Source organism: Zootoca vivipara, chromosome 8 (genome assembly GCF_963506605.1).
Source record: "Zootoca vivipara chromosome 8, rZooViv1.1, whole genome shotgun sequence".
In the NCBI taxonomy this organism is placed as follows: domain Eukaryota; kingdom Metazoa; phylum Chordata; class Lepidosauria; order Squamata; family Lacertidae; genus Zootoca; species Zootoca vivipara.
Genome location: NC_083283.1, coordinates 15,355,991 through 15,375,244, shown reverse-complemented (window position 1 = coordinate 15,375,244; position 19,254 = coordinate 15,355,991). Strand labels below are relative to the sequence as shown.

The following is a 19,254-nucleotide window of genomic DNA, read 5'->3' as shown; positions in this document are numbered from 1 at the left end:
TCAGATACCACAGTATTAAGAAGTACACACAGATTAGCACAAGTAAATAAAATCCCAAGACGAGGACTTGCCTAGTCAAAGGCAGAGCTTACTCTGCCTGCTCTCTGCCTCCATGGAAGTCAACAGTTTTTGGGAGTTATGCCTGGACAAAATGTAACTTGAGAAGGACTCTCATGAGAACACAAGAAGAGCCTGCTGGATCAGGCCAATATCCCATCTGGTCCCACACCCTGTTCTCACAGTGGACAACCAGATGCCTATAGCAAGCCAACTTGCAAAAACAGAGGACAAAAGAACTCTCGTCTCCTGCAGTTTCCAGTTACAGTGGTACCTTGGTTAATCCATTCCAGCAGTTCTTTCCAAAACCAAAGCGTTCCAAAACCAAGGCACGCTTTCCCATAAAATGGATTAATCCATTCCAGACTTTTAAAAACAACCCGTAAAACAGAGATTTAACATGAATTTTACTATCTAACGGGACCATTGATCTATAAAATGAAAGCGATAAAAAATGTACTGCAGTCACACAATCAATCAATCAATCAATCAGTAGCTGAACTGGGTTCCACAGTGTCACAAAAACAAAACAAAAAGAGCCACAAAAACAAAATCGCAAAATAAATAGCAAAAACAGACAGACCTCAGCATAGCACTCAAAATGGAAGTGTGGCACTCAAATCGTAAGCGTGACACTCAAAAGGGTAGTGTAGCAATCAAAACAGAAGTATGGCACTCAGAACGGAAACATTAACACTCAAAACAGAGCTTCCAAAAAAAAGTTCGCAGATGGCAAACAGGTTTGCACTGTTTGGGTTCCGAGTTGTTTGAGAACCAAGGTATTGATATTCAGAAGCATCACTGTCCCTCGCTGTGGAAGCAGAGCCGAGCCTCCATCGTGGCTGATATAGCCTTACCCTCCAGAAATTTGCCTAATCCTCTTTTAAAGCCATCCATGCTGGCAGCCAGCCATCACCGCCTCTTGCGGGAGCGAGTTCCGCAGTTCAACTAGGAGCTGCGCAAAGAGGTGCTCCCAAATCTATAAGCCTTAATAAGCAAGGAAAGCAAGCTAATTTTCTTTCTCCCCCCCCCTCCCAATGTCTCCTGCTATCGTGGCCCTTGGAAATCCATTTACATAGCATTTTAAAAATAAAAAAGAAGTTTGAAATGAGGAAGAGCCAGAAGGACAACATTTTCCAGCCCCTTTACTAGGGGAGGGGGGGCTTTAAAAATGTTTTGGCAGGTATGGCAGTGGGCCAGTGTGGCAAATAGAGCAGTATTTAAAGAAAAGGAAAGAAAGATGATCACATCTGGACATGGGACACAGTAGCATTTTCTGTTGGCACACAAATATTACTTTGGCTCTCCTCCACTCTGGCAGATTGTAGGAAGTCCCATTAGATGAGATTTACATGAGTGAAGATTAAATCCGCCCCTCTGTGCCACTACTTTGCATGCTGTATCATTTTACACACACACACACACACACACACACACACACACACACACACACACACCCTAGACCAAACCAAAATAGCTTTTCTCATTCCAACCGATAAACATTTTCGATGCATTTCAAAAACACCCCACTATTTGTAAAACACACACACACACACACACACCACACACCACTTGTGTTGGATAATTAGAAAGAGTTATCCAAAGTAATGGTAGCTCTCTAACTGCTTTGTATTTAGGCTTTATTAAACCCAGGACCCAGGTGGCGCTGTGGGTTAAACTACAGAGTCTAGGGCTTGCTGATCAGAAGGTTGGCGGTTCAAATCCCTGCAACGGGGTGAGCTCCCGTTGTTCGGTCCCAGCTCCTGCCAACCTAGCAGTTCGAAAGCATGTCAAAGTGCAAGTAGATAAATAGGTACCGCTCCAAGCGGGAAGGTAAACGGCAGTTCCGTGTGCTGCTCTGGTTCTCCAGAAGCAGCTTTGTCATGCTGGCCACATGACCCGGAAGCTGTCTGCGAACAAACACCGGCTCCCTCGGCCTATAGAGCGAGATGAGCGCCGTAACCCCAGAGTCGGACATGACTGGACCTGATGGTCAGGGGCCCCTTTACCTTTACCTAAATACAAAAAAAACCCTGCCACCCCAAAAACCCAGCAATTGCTTTATCACAGAGCTTCCCAATCACAAGAGTTTTCATTTCATTTGGAAATCATCCTTGATAGTCAAGGGATCAAGGCCATGCGGGAGGAAGGATCGTCTCAGCCAATGATTTAGTGTGGCAAGCCATACTCCAGCCTCGATTCTTACCAGTTTCAAGACGTATGGTAGCGTTGGAGATATGTTTAGGCACTTGTAGGGCTGGTCTTAAGAATTTAGTCTGTACCAATTCTAATGGTGTGCAATTGGCAAGGTGGGGTGGGGCTAATTGGGCACCATGTGTATACAAGCTGCGCAATGGATCTGGCCTCAAACAGTTTGAGGGCTGCGGGTATATATGGTCTGCCTTCAGTCGTGAGGTACCTGAGTTTGTGCTTCTCTGGGCATTCCCTGCAACATAATCCCTGTGAGCCTTTCTGCTTCCTGAGGAGGAGTGAAGCGTTATACCCAAATATTTGAAACAGGTGACCTGCTCAAATTTATGGCCATTGATGTACCATGAGCAAGGTTTGGGCCTTTTGGCAAAGACCACGATTTTGGTTTTCTGAGAATTTAGTTCTAGTATGGAGGAGAGATCAGATTTGTCCACAACTCTAGCAGTCCAAAAAAAAAAAAACAGGCGCCAGGCGTGTTTTGCGACTGGCACAGGTCCAATAGCGAACATGTGGAGATTTCTGGATGCCAGGTTGGAGAATGACATCTCCATCTGGCTGGCTCCTCCGGCTTTCTTAAGCAGGTAAGCAGAAGAGCTTTTTTTTATTGCATTTATATCCCACCTTTTCCTGCAAGGAGTCCATGGTTCACCCCACTCCTCAGTTAATCCCTACAACGATCCTGTGAGGTAAGCGAAGAGGCGGTGACTGGATCCAAGATCACCCAGTGAGCTTCATGGCTGAGTGGGGATTTGAACCCTGGCCTCCCTGGTCCTAGTCCGACACTCTAACCACTACACCACAATGGCTTCCTAGAGTACTTCTTCTATAGCTATATAAATTAACTAGGTAAATAAAATGTGGGGAGAGTAAAATTTCTCTCAGAGAAGATCTGAAATAATTTCCTAGAAGCTTGAAATTGTTTTTATTCTGGATTGTTTTATTTGATGTTTTAATGTGCTTTGAGGTTTTTTCTTTAAAATATAAAGCAGTATAGGAATGAAGTAATAATGACAACAACAACAACAACAACAACAACAACAACAACAACAACAGATTTCATTGGAAAAAATGGCACCATTTGTCCATTTATGTGAGTAACAACACAAACCACCCACCTCTTTCAGTTCAAATAAGAGAGGTGTGCATATAAAAGAGATGCACGCACACATCTGCACAGAACAGGGGTAGCTAACATGGTACCCTCGAGATATTATCGGAACATTGTTGGACTACAACTCCCATGTTCCCTGACCACTGGACATGCTGGGTTTTGTAGTCCATCAATATCCACACTGGCTCCCACTGATGCGGACTGACAGAATTTAGTGTGTGGACATGACTGGGATAGAGAGGTACCTTTTCCACTTTGGGGGGACGGGGAGAAGATTTAATTCCTTAAAAGGGCAATCAACCAGCAACGTCACATGGGCAGAGAGCAGTGGCAGATGTCCAGGTCCATTCGATTTCCTCGCATGCAATCACTTGTCAACACAAAGGAATGCTAATTATGCTGGCCTTTGGGCCATAGCCTTTTAAAAACACCACCTCCAAACCTTGCAATTCTGATGGAATGAATGCCACAAGCCCAGGAGGAGGAGAAAAAAAAATAAATATTTTGTTTCACCCCCTAACGTAGCCGCAAAAAGAATAAATAACTGAATATTACTTGCAAGAGAGGCAAGGATTACTAATAGCCCTAAACTTTACCATTTTAAACAACGGAAAAACCGGACAGTCATTCATGGTATATCTACATACAGTATATATAATGAAGTCAAGAGCACTCTTCATTTAACAGGTAAATGTTAGCAGCCCATTTATTAGTAGAACCTGATGGGGCTTTGATATACCTCATGGTTGAGAAAAGCAAGGTTTCCAAGCATAGAGATACAGAGCCTTTAAGGTAAATTCACTTCTCTCCTCTTTAAGCCACAGACCCATAAATTCTCCTGGTGTTTGAGGTTTCAAACTGTGGCTTCCCTTGTGAAGATTTTCACACCTACAGGGAAAAGATGCAGAGCCAGCCCCGAGGTTACATTCTCATGTCTGTTTACATTTGATGGGGAGGCAGGGGTTGTGGGCAGCAAGTCCAAGTATTATTATTATTATTATTATTATTATTATTATTATTATTATTATTATTATTATCAGATGGCAGAAGTATACACTGATGTCTTTCAACCTTGGTTAGGTCTTGTTGTTTTCTTTTTATTTTAAAGAACTAAAGGAGTTGAGTCACCTTCAAAGCCGATAAAAGGCAAGTTGAGGGGGTTTTCCTGAAGTGTTTTCACGCTCAAAGCCCTTTTTCGTTCTGGTTCAGGAGAGGAATGACATGGTATCAGATTTACAATTGAAACCATATTTCCCCCACCTCCACCTGGCCTCGAGAATTGCGTTTCTGCCATTTGATCAAACTCCTAATTCTAACTCTGGAAAGATTGCCCACCCCAACTCACAAATTTATTTATTTATTTATTTATTTTGGGGGGAGGGAAATATATGACTGCAAATACCAGCCAAAGTACACTAAGTTCGTTTCGTTTTTCCTCATTCCACCCAATTTAGATTTACAGTTTCTAGGTTTTTTGTTAGATGACAAGTGTTCATAGAGTGAGAGCAGAGGCGGTTTAATAAAAATAAAAGACAGATCCCAAAATGTTTCGAGAAGGTGCACTCTTAAAGCAGGGAATTTAAGATACTCTTATTAGATAGAGGAGTTTTGTTGAAAGTAACCTAAAACTGGAGTGCCTTACTGAAATCATACATGAATCCCCTAAAAGATTCAGTGTATCTTTATTTATTTTCTATACTAATTCGTTGCCACTGAAACCCCCTTTGTGACTGCGTTTTATCATCTGGATACCTGGGGTGCAAGCTGGTTTTACATCTGGTTTGCGGGTTTTTATTATTCTTGGGAGTTTCTTCAGCACAGTGCATTCTGGGGACAAATTCCAATTATTTTGAATTAGTTGTTGTATTCAAATGCAATGGTAAACTATGGTTTATCATTAACATGAATGAACCTCAGGCTGTTGTTGTTGTTGTTGTTGTTGTTGTTGTGTCGTTTAGTCGTGTCCGACTCTTCGTGACCCCATGGACCAGAGCACGCCAGGCACTCATGTCTTGCACTGCCTCCCGCAGTTTGGTCAAACTCATGTTCGTAGCTTCGAGAACAATGCCTTCTTCTTCTTCTTCTTCTTCTTCTTCTTCTTCTTCTTCTTCTTCTTCCTCTTCCTCTTCTTCACACCCCACCCATATGCCTGGCTTTCCCCAGCCACTCTAGGTGGCTTACATGTGGCTGCAAAAAGATTAGAAGCTTCTGTTTCCCTTTTAAACCAACCACAGTTTAGCATTATGTCCAAACCCAGATACACTGTGCTTAGTCTGAACTATGGTTGACTGAAACAAGCCCCAACTTCAAACCTTCGTTTATGAAGCTGCCTTTTTCCAATAAACCATAGTTAAGGTCCCAGTTTACTGTTCGGAGGTACAGCTAAACCGGTTAATTAGAAAAAAGCAGTTTCTGTATGATGCTTAGAAACCATTTTTAAGTGGCATATAAATTATTGAAACAATAAATGATAATAAATATGTAAGCTTCCAATCTCTTACTTGTGGTGTGCTGGCAGGGGAAGTAGGGAAACCCATGAACTTTAGATGATGATGATGAGGAGGAGGAGGGTGATTTATTATTATTATTATTATTATTATTATTATTATTATTATTATTATTATTATTCCGCCCATCTGACTGGGTTCATATGATGATAAACCATCATTTATTGTCTCTTCTGAATGAAGTCCATGTGCATTTAACAAACATGAATGGGTAGTTGTTCTTTGTTATGAATCAATCATTTTAGGGTAGGGGAAGAATAAATGGAGTTTCACCAACAAAGAAAGAGAAAAAGAGCTGTGTGAGTTAGCAGCCATTTTTTACCCCTCCTTCAGAGAACTCGGGCATCCTGGCCAGATGCTGAATCGCATTCCACGGCCCATCTGTTTCTCAGTTTAGCAACATAAATTTTAGCTCAATATGTTGTAGTAACAAGATATTTTAAAAAACCAACATGGGGCTATGTAAGGGGTCTTGGTAAAGCCAGCTTTCAAAGTTGTGTAGATGCCAACAGTTACAGAGATACCTGTTGGAAGGTGTCATCAAATAATTCTTGGTGGCAACAATAGGCAGTTGCGACTGCAATGTTAACTGTGTTGTTTGCAGGACCTCGCTTCAGTATTCCATTTGTTTAAGCCTTTAACATTTGCATCTGCTGCACAGGAATACAGTATAATTCAGTACTAACAAGCAGCATATGAAATGGGTGGAGGGGCCAAGCAGAAAAGACATGTTGTCTTCCTTCTTTGCAATGTTTGCTTTTTTTATAAAATGTTTTTTCATTTAAATCACCAACAACCAAACACAAACAGTAAACCCCCCCCCAAAGGCGGCCGATACATTGGATATACATAAACAATAAAACATATTCAAATCAACCATATGTACAATTATATATATATATATATATATATATATATATATATATATATGTTAAGCTCCACACTCCACACCTTCTTTGCAATGTTTGCTAAGGACTAGAGGCTGCTCCAAAACTGGCACAATGTTATTTGATCCTCATTGCAAAACCCTTAGAATGACAACACATAGACAGGCGTTAATATAAATAGAGGACTTGCAGCAATTCTCAACATCAAAAAAACTAAAATCATGGCCACTGGTCCCATCACCTCTTGGCAAATAGAAGGGGAAGAAATGGAGGCAGTGAGAGATTTTACTTTCTTGGGCTCCATGATCACTGCAGATGGTGACAGCAGTCACGAAATTAAAAGACGCCTGCTTCTTGGGAGAAAAGCAATGACAAACCTAGACAGCATCTTAAAAAGCAGAGACATCACCTTGCCGACAAAGGTCCGTATAGTTAAAGCTATGGTTTTCCCAGTAGTGATGTATAGAAGTGAGAGCTGGACCATAAAGAAGGCTGATCGCCGAAGAATTGATGCTTTTTAATTATGGTGCTGGAGGAGACACTTGAGTGCCCCATGGACTGCAAGAAGATCAAACCTATCCATTCTGAAGGAAACCAGCCCTGAGTGCTCACTGGAAGGACAGATCCTGAAGCTGAGGCTCCAATACTTTGGCCACCTCATAAGAAGAGAAGACTCCCTGGAAAAGGCCCTGATGTTGGGAAAGATGGAGGGCACAAGTAGAAGGAGACGACAGAGGACGAGATGGTTGGACAGTGTTCTCGAACCTGCCAACATGAGTCTCACCAAACTGCGGGAGGCAGTGGAAGACAGGAGTGCCTGGCGTGCTCTGGTCCATGGGGTCACGAAGAGCCGGACACGACTAAACAACACAACAACAACAACAACAACAAACCCATCTGCACAGTATTTGTGATAGATCCAAGACTGTTAGTGCAGGGACAGGGAACCTGCAGCACTCCAGATGTTGCTAGACTACAAATCCCATCATCCGTGGTGACGCTGCTTCCAAACCACTCTACAGCCATGCCTGTCTTCATCCCCAGTTTGCCCAAGGGCATACAACACACCCTGGCCTCCATACTAACCTTTCCCAGAACCTGTTGCCTTCCAAATGTTTTGGGCTACAACTCCCATCATCCCGACATCCATTGTCTGCAGACACTATGATTTCTAAAAGAGGTCTGCGAATGTGGGGGATGGCAGTCATACCACACACTCGTGAGCAGTAAATAGTCGGGGAAAGGTACATAACCTCATACAATGGCGCTTCCATTGCTTTAATGCAATGAGCAATGCCACAGCAAGGCTTTCCGTTCTTTATCAGTGAATAATAACAAAACATTAATAGATGAAGAGACTTTAAATAACAGCGGAGAGTTTCTTAAGGAAAGAGAGAGAGAGAGAGAGAGAAGAATGGAGATCAGAGGAGCTCGTGCTTTTTAATAAAAGGTCATATTTCTATGCAGAACGCACTTCAAAAGCCAAAAAAAAATTGAAAGAAATTTTGCCACGACTTGTTCCACATTTAAAGAAAGGTTTATTGCGGTTCCCTTGAGATCTCGCAACCTGGATACGGCATTCCAGCAGGATGTATGTAACCCCCCCCCCAAAAAAAATCAACAGGTTTGCATGTGAGGGGGTGAAAAAGATTTCAAGCTACATTTCAGGCCCTCTTTCCTCGTTGAAGAGCACGCAGGGCTAAGACAGAGCAAGTCCTTTGGCAAGAGGTTTCCATGACCCCTTTGAAAAACAAAGGAAGACCAGGAAAAATCAAACATCAAGGTAGCTTTGATATAAAACAGTCCACCACAGGCCCGCAATCAGCAACAGTGGTTTGAATTCCCAAGATTCCACAAGGATGATTTTAGGGGGGGTTGGAATGTTCCCAGGCTAGGAAAGATGCAAAGATGGAGACAATATAAAATGGTTTTGTGGCAAGTGTGCCAGCTGCACAGAGAACTTTTTTTGCACTGCCACCCAACCAGCAATAAATTTGAAAGGAGGTCTAAAAAACAACAACAGGTAGATTTGCAATAGGACAAAAAAACCGCATATTTCAAATCCCACACATAATAATAATAATAATAATAATAATAATAATAATAATAATAATAATACCCCACCACCCATCTGGCTGGGTTTCCCCAGCCACTCTGGGTGGCTTCCAACAAAATATTAAAATACAATGGTCTGTTAAACATTAAAAGCTTCCCTAAACAGGGCTGCCTTCAGCTTTCTTCTAAAAGTCTGGTAGATGTTTTTCTCTTTGACATATGGTGGGAGGGCCTTTCACAGGGCGGGTGCCACTACCGAGAAGGCCCTCGGCGCTGGACCTCAGTGCCACAGCAGACCAATGGGGGTGGAGACGCTCCTTCAGGTATACTGGACCGGGGCCGTTTAGGGCTTTTAAAGTCAGCACCAACACTTTGAATTGTGCTCAGAAACGTACTGGGAACCAATGTAGATCTTTCAAGACCGGTGTTATGTGTAATCGGCAGCCGCTTCCAGACAACAGTCTAGCTGCCGCATTCTGGATTAATTGTAGTTTCCAGGTCACCTTCAAAGGTAGCGCCACATAGAGTGCATTGCAGTAATCCAAGCGAGAGATAACTAGAGCATGCACCACTCTGGCGAGACAGGTAGGGTCTCAGCCTGCGTACCAGATGGAGCTGGTAGACAGCTGCCCTGGACACAGAATTGACCTGCGCCTCCATGGACAGCTGTGAGTCCAAAATGACTCCCAGGCTGCGCACCTGGTCCTTCAGGGGCACAGTTACCCATTCAGGACCAGAGAGTCCTCCACACCTGCCCACCTCCTGTCCCCCCCAAAACAGTACTTCTGTCTTGTCGGGATTCAAACTCAATCTGTTAGCCGCCATCCATCCTCTAAACGCCATCCATCCTCCATTAACACAGGACACTGCTTTCATACCAGGTCAAACTATTTGCTCCAAACTTCTCCAACCCGATGTCCTCCAGATGTTGCTGGAGGACAATTTATTCATTTACACTATTTATTCATTTATTTACAAATATTTTTTATTGAATTTTAATAACATGCAGTAAGCAGATGGACAAGTAACAGACAGGTCACAGAAGAAAGGGGGGGGTTTAAATGATAAGTTGTCACAATTGTTGCCTATAAGGAAATACAGGATTGAGCTATGTGATTTACTGAGTCAATAATTAAACATACCAAGAGGAAAGGAATGTGTGATCTATGACTACAGAGGGTTACACAGTCTTAAAAAAAAGATAAAAAAAGCAACCTTAACCTACCTGGCCTACCTATTTATCAGGTTACCTACCTATCCATCCCTGTAAGGTCTCAAGCATGGATTTTTAATAACAAAAAGAATGCAATTGTAAACAAAGGACCAAAAAATGAATTACAGCCATAAAACAAGGAAAAGTGTAAAAAAGGAATTAAAAACAGTTTCATATATATTTATATATATCTATATATATGCACATCCAATACATCAAAACACTCCAAACGATTCCATACATAAAAAAGGCTAAAGGTAGTTCTAACAAGAAGCAAACTGGAAGAAGAATCTCCACTTAAAAGGTTTGTTGAAAAATGAAGCTCTTCTGTAGAAATGACAAGAGACAGTGCCCACAGCTCCCATCATTCCTGGCTACTGGTCACGCTGTCTGGGTCTGATGGGAGTTTGAGTCCAACAACATCTGGGGACGGCTGCTATACTTTGCCAGTGGTTCTCTCCAGCATCTGTCTTTCCCATCACCTGGAGCTTCCAGGGGTTGGACTTGGGACCTTTCTATATGTAGTGTGCTAAGCTATGGCACCTCCTCCCTTCCCTCCCAAGGAATAACTCCATAACAGACTCGTCTTTTTCCCCTTCTCCCAGGACGTGGGAAAACCAAGCAGCGCTGTGAAAATGAACAAACAGAACAGATTCCTGCCCTTTCCTACAAAGCAGGGAGGAAGTTCCGCAATAAGCAAATCAAGTTTTTCACACATGAGCAAATGTCACTTTTGGGCAGGCGAGTAGAAAATCCTTTGTTGTGATTTGCTTGCATTTTATCATCTCAAAACAGATATTGGATGGATCTGGAACACACTCTCGTTGGTCCAAAGGGCCACTTAAATAGGAGAAACAAATGTTTAGGTGTGTCTGCTGTCTACAGACAACAGCGGCATATGGCAATTTTTCAAAAAGTCAAGATAGTGAACTTTCAAACATCCGGAGCTTGTTAGACACGCATACAGCTCTTTGTTCCTAATACAAATCAAGACAAAAGGAGAACGAAATATAACTTGGAGAGGCAATGTATAGTCTAATGACTTTTGCTGACATCTTTAAAATTCCAGTAGTAACCTTAAGATTACTCTGTAGCAATGTATCGAGCCCTAGAGGCACTGACTTTTAGCAACCAAAAAAGAATCCTATTGGATAGCTCCGTTGGTAGAGCATGATACTCCTAATCTCAGGGTTGTGGGTTTGAGCCCCACGTTGGGCAAAAGATTCCTGCATTGCAGGGGCTCGGACTACATGACCCCCCAACTCTACAATTCTATGAAGATTTGGCACAGGGAGGTGTGCTATAAAAACCAACCTGTCCAGTTCTTGACGTTTGCCGAAGGCGGTCCTGGGTCTACCTCACTGTGCTTCTCTGGGGCTAGAACCTAGAGCAGGAATTGTATATTGCAGCCGAAGCTGTGTGCCAACCAGGATATGTGATTCAGTTCTTATTGAGCATACAGTGGTACCTCGGTTTATGAACACAATTGGTTCCGGAAGTCTGTTCATAAACTGAAGCGTTCATAAACTGAAGCGAACTTTCCCATTGAAAGTAATGGAAAGTGGATTAATCCATTCCAGACGGTCCGCGGGGTAACCGTTCATAAACTGAAGCGAACTTTTCCATTGAAAGTAATGGAAAGTGGAATAATCCGTTCCAGACGGGTCCGCGAAGTACTTAAACTGAAGCGTTCATAAACTGAAACATGGGTGTAATTGGTTCCGGAAGTCTGTTCATAAACTGAAGCGTTCATAAACTGAAGCGAACTTTTCCATTAAAAGTAATGGAAAGTGAATTAATCCGTTCCAGATGGGTCCGCGGCGTTCATAAACCAAAAATTCATAAACCGAGGTGTTCATAAACCGAGGTTCCACTGTATAAGCTTAGATTCATTGCACGGAAAATAGTATCAGTACAAAGAGCAGGAGGTTAAAATGCAGCTTGAGACAGAGAATCATTAAGATGCAATCATTAGTAATTGTAGGGATGGTCTAGGAACAGAGGCTTTTAGTCCTCACCAGCTGGACCATGGGGTTAGGACTTGAAATTGGTGCTCTCTACACAATCACATTGGGATGCGGGTGGCGCTGTGGGTTAAACCACAGAGCCTAGGGCTTGCCGATCAGAAGGTCGGCAGTTCGAATCCCCGTGACGGGGTGAGCTCCCGTTGCTCAGTCCCAGCTCCTGCCAACCTAGCAGTTTGAAAGCACATCAAAGTGCAAGCAAATAAACAAGTATCGCTGCAGCGGGAAGGTAAATGGTGTTTCCGTGTGTTGCTCTGGTTCGCCAGAAGCTGCTTTGTCATGCTGGCCACATGACCCAGAAGTTGTACAGTACGCTGGGTCCCTCGACTAATAAAACGAGATGAGTGCCGCAACCCCAGAGTTGTCCACAACTGGACCTAATGGTCAGGGGTCCCTTTACCTTTACACAATCACATTTTCTGAACTAGATCACCTGTAATTTTATACAGGTTGTTCTGCGCACACACACACACACACACACACACACACACACACAGTTCTTTAAATATCTTGTTTACTTTCTATCTTGTATGAAATATTATATATTATTATGTATTTCTGCGGTGGATATCGTATCGTATATTTGTGCATACGTTTTGAATGTGTTTGTGAACCACTTTATAAATGCGTAGAAATTCAGCATCTCGCAATGGTTCTAATGGTGATGGTGTGGTTAGCTTCAGAACTGCCTTGGACAGAAAGTATTCTCAGGCTCTAGAATGGCCACTCCTACTCAGGAAGGACCACAGAGTTATAAACTTTGCCTGAGAACAATAACCGGTCTTGCTTTGCTTCCTCTGTCTACTGCCCATCACCCAACCATGGAACCCATAATGGATTTATTTATGAATTATTTGCTGCATTTACACCCTACCTTTCCTCCAAGGATCTCAAGGAACCCTCAATTAATGCACACAACATCCCTGTGACAGGTAGGTAGCCGTGTTGGTCTGCCGTAGTCGAAACAAAAAATAAAAATAAAAATAAAAAATATATTATTTCAACAACCCTGTGAGGTAGGTTAGGCTGAGAGGCAGTAGGAACTAACTCTGTCCTTAGGAAGACTGGGTGCTACCTTACCTCACACTGAACCATGCTATTGATCTCTCTTCATCCATGTTTTCTAGAATGACTGGCAACAGTTCTCCAGGGTTTGAGATAGTATCTTGCAGCCCTGCCTGGAGACATGAGGGATTGATCTTGGGAGCTTCTGCATGCAAAACATATTGCTCTTCCACTGATCTGTGGCTCTGCATTGCTCGAGTAGACTTCTTTTATTTAAAAACCATACCAACCATTCTTTACGAATTATTTCCCTCCTTTGTCTTGTACGATTGCATTGCATATCAGAATGAATGCATTGCGGATCAGAATGCAATATTGCATCCAATTCTAAACACTCCCCCCCCCCCAAGAAGAACAACTGGGAGGGTGGTGGATGAACGGATAAGGAATTCCATGCAGAACAGATAGAAGCACAACATGAAGCAGTGTGACATAAACTGCTGCAAACCAAGCGCACTGTGCCAGCTTGCCGTACTTCGGCCTCTGCCATGCTCATTAAATTGCTAAGCAATATAGGGGGAAGGGTGTGGGCTCAGTGGTAGAAAAGACTTCAAAGGTCCCAGGTTCAATGCCAGGTACCCCAAGGAAGTCTAGGCAATGTCCCTGTGCTAAATCCTGGAGAGCCAAAGGCAGTCACTATATGGACAGTATTGAACGAGATGCAGTGCACTAATTTTGCCCAGTGCACTATTTTCCACCTTCCCATTTCGACTCTCTGGCACCCTATCTGCATAACCTAGCAATTCTAAAATATAAACGCGCTCTTACTCTCGCAGGATTGAATGTATTGCCCTCGGCTGTACTTGAGGGACGATTCCAACACACGAAAAACGCTTATGTCCCTGTGGAGATGGCAGTACCGAATCGGTGGCACATGCCCTGCTGGCTTGCACTCTTTATAAAGACTTGAGGAATGAGATTATCGCCCCTCTTTTATTGTCCATTCCAGGTCGCCCAACCACTGCCACAGTGTCCTTTCTCTTGGCAGATCAAGATGAGCAGGTGACAGCAAAAGTTGCAAGGTTTTTAGCTGGGGCAATCAGAATTAGAATCCGCTATTTGAATATTGATTCAAAGCCCTAAAATGTATTTCATATAACTGACTTTTTATTTCTATTCTTTGTATATCGTATTGTTGTTTTATTGCTATGGCCGATGGCGGACGCCAGGCAGCTTCCAACGTTATTTTAATGACACACAACTAGAAAAGGAGAGAAAGAGAGCTTTAAGTTATAAACAAAGATGTGTCCACCAATAGATCAGATTTATCCGGGCACGTTATGGCACAGTAAATATGCTTTCTATGCAAGAAAACAGGACAGTTCAAGCCTGGAATCCTACCTAAATGAAAAGTTGTCAAGCCCCTTGTTTTCGGAACAGGACCAGCTCATCCAACACTCTGTTTGGGAGAATTTGTGTCAAATCGACATTCCAATTTCAGCAGCGCACATGAAATTCTGCACATTTATTTAGCACCGTTAACAGATTTTTACATAACTCTCGAAGGGACTGACTCGATTCATTTCCCTCCCGAGCGAAAGACGGATTAATCCGAAACGAACTAAGACAGGCAACCAGAAATAATGTTACTACAGCCAGTACACATTTCCTAAACTGCTGTATCTGTAAGCTGCTTAAGAACCTCCGTACCACTGTACTCTACATCTGCTCGATAATTACTACCTCTCAAAGCGCAGATTATGAATAGGCACACAGCACACCAGAACAACCCTACAGGGGACCAAGAAAGAGAGAATAACCCCTCGGAGTGGCTCTTTTTTCTTATCTCAAAATTCAAAACAGGTTCGAAGCAGTTCTAAAGAGCCTAGTTAAGAGGAAAGCTCGGTAGAGCTGCCACCGGTGTAATAGTCATGGTTAAAACTTGATAATGGAAGGTGTGTTTGAGTGTTTATATCAGTCCCCCAATTCCTAGAAACTATTCTTCCTCTGCCAAGGATGCTTCCGTTTTTCTGCCGCAGGCGAGCTGGGATGTTTACGGCTACCTTATTGTTGCATGGTGGCTGAGGGAGTTGGCATTGCATTTCGTCGCCTGCACTTCCTGGTGTGGAAAAGTCCCAGGGGTGGAATTACGTCATGATGTCATTCCCTTGGGCTTTAATGAGAGGGAGCACCCCGGAAAGGGTGCAGACCACTGACAAGATCAGACTCTCCTACACGTGTCTGTATTTTCCAGGGACAGTCCCGGATTTACAGGAGCCACCCCAGTTTCTGATTTGATCCTGGAATGTCCCGTTTTCCCTTAGGATGTCCCTATTTTCACCATAGAAAAGTTGAAGGGTATGCAAGATGGCAATACACAAACTCTGCACCCCACCCACAAGAATTTGGGTGCAGTTCTCTCACTGCGAGAAGTGAGGTTACAGGGAACCAGGCAGAGGGCCTTCTCGGTAGTTTTATTATTATTATTATTATTATTATTATTATTATTATTATTATTATTATCATCATTATTATCATTATCATCAGCAGCATTAATTCTGTTGGGTGCCGCCCAGAGTGGCTGGGGAAACCCAGTCAGATGGGCGGAGTATATTATTATTAATAATAATAATTTATTAATTTTCACAAAAATCTTATCTCCCTTTAAAAAAACAATCTTCAAAACAAAATTGTCTTCTCACCCTCTGATGGAAAGCGGCAAACGCAGGGGGCAAACGCAGGATAAAATTTTCGATGCAGCCAATAAGGAATCGGGTTCAGGAGGGTTAGGCAGCAGAAAGGTAAAGGTTTGGCGGTTCAGAAAAAGCTGCAATAGATTTTAAGGCCGAGGCAGGTGAATCGCGGAAGAGATCAGCACTCAAAGCACCTCCAGCGCAGAATATTTCAAAGTGTACTTGCATGCAAGATCTGAAAAGTCAATGCATCAATCTCTCTGAACTCTGGGAGTCAAAGGGATTCGCCTTCTGTGTGGCTAGCAACTTCCAGGCAGGCCTTAGCTCTTCAGTCGTGTGCATACAAGCAACCACCTGGCATTTGTTGCATCTGGAGTTTGTTCTGTGCAGCCAGGCGTGTGTGTGCATGCTTGGAGGAAAGAAGCCCGTACAAGGAAAGCGCTCCCCCTAAGGATTTTCTATGCATTGGTTTATAGCATTAGCGCTCATCAGATTGCTTTGGTGCAAAAAGTCACGAGAAAATTAGTTTTGTTAGCAGCGCGAGGATTTTAGCAGGCTCTTCGGGGAGGCTCCCAGCAGCCTGTTTAGTTTTTGCGACGAAAAGGCACAACGACTGGGAAGTAACTCATTATGGATTACTATCCGGCTCCATAAATATGCCAATAACAGCTATATTAAGCACCTGTTTCAAGAAATCCTCTTATCTCACAGTTGTTGGATTTTGTTCCCTAAAAAAATAATAATCAGAGAAAGCCAGTCCTACCTTGGAACACTTCCCAAGCATCTTAACGTGGGCAACAGCTTTGCCATCTCTTGTGCAACCCAAGAATATTACTCAGTGGGAGTGATGCATGAAGGAAGTCCCATTTCCTATCTCTGGCAGTTCCAGCTAGGGCTGGGGGAAGGTCCCTGTCTGAAACCTTGCAGAGCCCAACCTCGTAGCCTCTAACTGGCTCTGGCATGGCCATATCTGTAAAGCACCAAGTTGGGGTTGGATGGGACAGCCAACATTTCTCAGCTTTGCACCCCCAGATATTGTCAGGACTATACTAATTCTCATCATCCCTGGCCAGCTCGGCCAATGGTCAGGCATTATGGGAGCAGTAGCCCAACAATGCTGAGCTCGATGGACCAATGGTCTGATTCGGTACAAGGCAGCTTCTTACAATTGCTCAGCCAGGACCGGGGAGACGCACGGTCATCAATACATACTAACTCTCCCACTTCTTCTCATTTTCTTAGGCTACATCCACACAACTTTTTTCCCACCCATTTCCCTGACGTTTCCCTAACTGTTTAGATTTGAGCTTTCACGTGGAAAGTCCCTTTGGGAAAACGTCCGGAATACAGTGGTACCTCGCAAGACGAATGCTTCTTTGTTGCCTCGCAAGACGAAACTTTCTATGGCCGCATCTCACAAGACGATTTTTTTTTTTGCCGCTTTTTTTTGGGGGGGGGGTCTGCCGTTTGTTTCTGCAAGACGAAAATTTTTGTAAGATGGCATGACCCGCGGAACGAATTATTTTCGTCTTGTGAGGTACCACTGTATAGTGGGTGTTTGGTGCTCGTTTCCATGCTACTTGATTCCAGGGGAAAAAAATCTGTTTGCAACCCCTTAGTGGTGAGATTTGGGGCATGTAGCTCTTTCCTGCCATTCCCATGGGGGAATCCTAGGGGAACAGAAGCATGCATGTGCGGAAAGGGTAGCTTGGGTAGCAATGTTGTCCAGTGATGTCCCTTGCTGTGTTAACACCACCCACTGTGTCCCTATTTTCCAGAAACAGTCCCAGATTCACAGAAGCCGTCCGGTTTCTGATTTGATCCCGGAATGTCCCGCTTTCCCTTAGGGTGTCTCTATTTTCTTGGGAGAAATGTTGGAGGGTATGGACCACACTCACTGGTGTGAATGGAATTTGGTGTGGCGTGCCGGTATGTCGGTCAGAAAGTCACTGTTCCGTAACACGTAAGGGACTGCAGTATGAAAGGAATGTTAGAAAACAGGACAGAAGCACTAGGATTATAATCCGGAAAGCTAACGCAATGTTCACCATGTCTGCATGGAGCCTTATTCACATAGGGTTCCCCTGCCTTCAGAATCCCACAAAGGTCACGAAAAAAGCACAGCAGAAAAATCCGTTTGTGCATATTATCCATCATTTTGCACTCCTAAATCTTGCACTTGAAATGCTGGCAACTTACCTATGAAAATGCTCCTCTTGACAGGTAAAGGAGTCATTGTTTGCTTAATTTCTCCTACCTATGCCTGTGTTAATGAGGCCACATTATTTGCATTCCTGGCTTGCTTGTTCTGCTTTTTTTATAAAAAAAACAAAAACCTGCATATCTAATTTAACTGCAGCCCCAAAACTATCTAGGAATTCAGAATAAAGCCGAAAACTCTGAATTCTTTGTTATCTTCCGCCACGCAAGCAAGACATCACTATGGTATCAAGGCCCAGCATGGAAATCTCACAGCGTTATCTGATCAAACAAATACAAAATTCTTTCAAAATGTTTGGCTGCAAGAGCCTTGGAAGAAAGGCGGGCGCAACAGCAGCTCCCTTTTGCTTAAAAGGAGCTCTCTTTGTTTAAATACAGCGTATGCCCTGTAGCATTATCTTCACATCCCGAAGGCTCGAGGTTATTTTGGGACACTGCGACTGATGGAATAATTACATTACTACAGGGTTTTAAGTTATAATGTCTACATGCTTTAAATATCTCCCTGTTGCTGCTTGGCGATAAACTGCACAACACATCCTGCAGGAGCCAACCACAACGAACGGTAGAGCAATATTTATGAGTTTGTTTCAAAGGTTCCCGGATTTTATGCAGCATGTTCAAAGATCTGACGCCTACTTGAAGCAATACATTAAAAAGAAAAAACTCCCCATAAAGCATTCCCCTCACACACAAAGAGGGAATGTTTCATTAAAATAAGAACCCAGCAAATTACAGTGGTACCTCTAATTATGAATTTAATGCGTTCCGAACGCACATTCGTAAGTCGGGGAAAAATGTAAGTCGAATCCCATAGGAATGCATTGGGAGAAAAAATTCGTAAGTAGAAGCAACCCTATCTAAAAATTCGTAAGTAGAAAAAAATCCTATCTAAACTGCATCCAAGATGGTGGATGGAGCTCCATTCGTAAGTAGAAACATTAGTAAGTAGAGGTACCACTGTATACAGATACAGTAGATGATAGATAGATAGATAGATACACAGACTGTAAACTGTTACTCAGAGTACCATCCTTTAATGTCTTGCTTCAAATGGATGGTTCTTCCAACTGTTCCAACTCTGAACATTGCGGACTTGATAAGACCAGAGCCATCTCCCAGGCGTAAATTCTGATGTCTATGACCCAGATACTGAGAATAGCCCCCCTGCTTGCTTTGGACACTGAAACTTGCTGGTGGTGTTTTCAGCTCCACAATTCAGCTATGGGAATCCAAATCCAGCTCAAAAAAATTTTTTTTATGGACTAGGA

The 19,254-nt window shown here is 43.1% G+C and overlaps 2 protein-coding genes across 2 annotated transcripts in view; both read right to left on the bottom strand.

The window, feature by feature from the left end:
- The window catches only part of EXT1 (exostosin glycosyltransferase 1), a 258,264-nt gene that overhangs the window by 170,236 nt on the left and 68,774 nt on the right, over positions 1-19,254 (bottom strand). The gene's annotated exons all lie outside the window — the stretch shown is intronic.
- Positions 1-19,254, bottom strand: part of LOC118089709 (GTP cyclohydrolase 1 feedback regulatory protein-like) — a 91,429-nt gene that overhangs the window by 29,626 nt on the left and 42,549 nt on the right. The window contains exon 1 of the mRNA XM_060277653.1: positions 1-19,254. This exon is cut by the window's left edge and continues 29,626 nt beyond it; it is cut by the window's right edge and continues 42,549 nt beyond it. The gene's annotated coding sequence lies outside the window, so the exon portion shown is untranslated.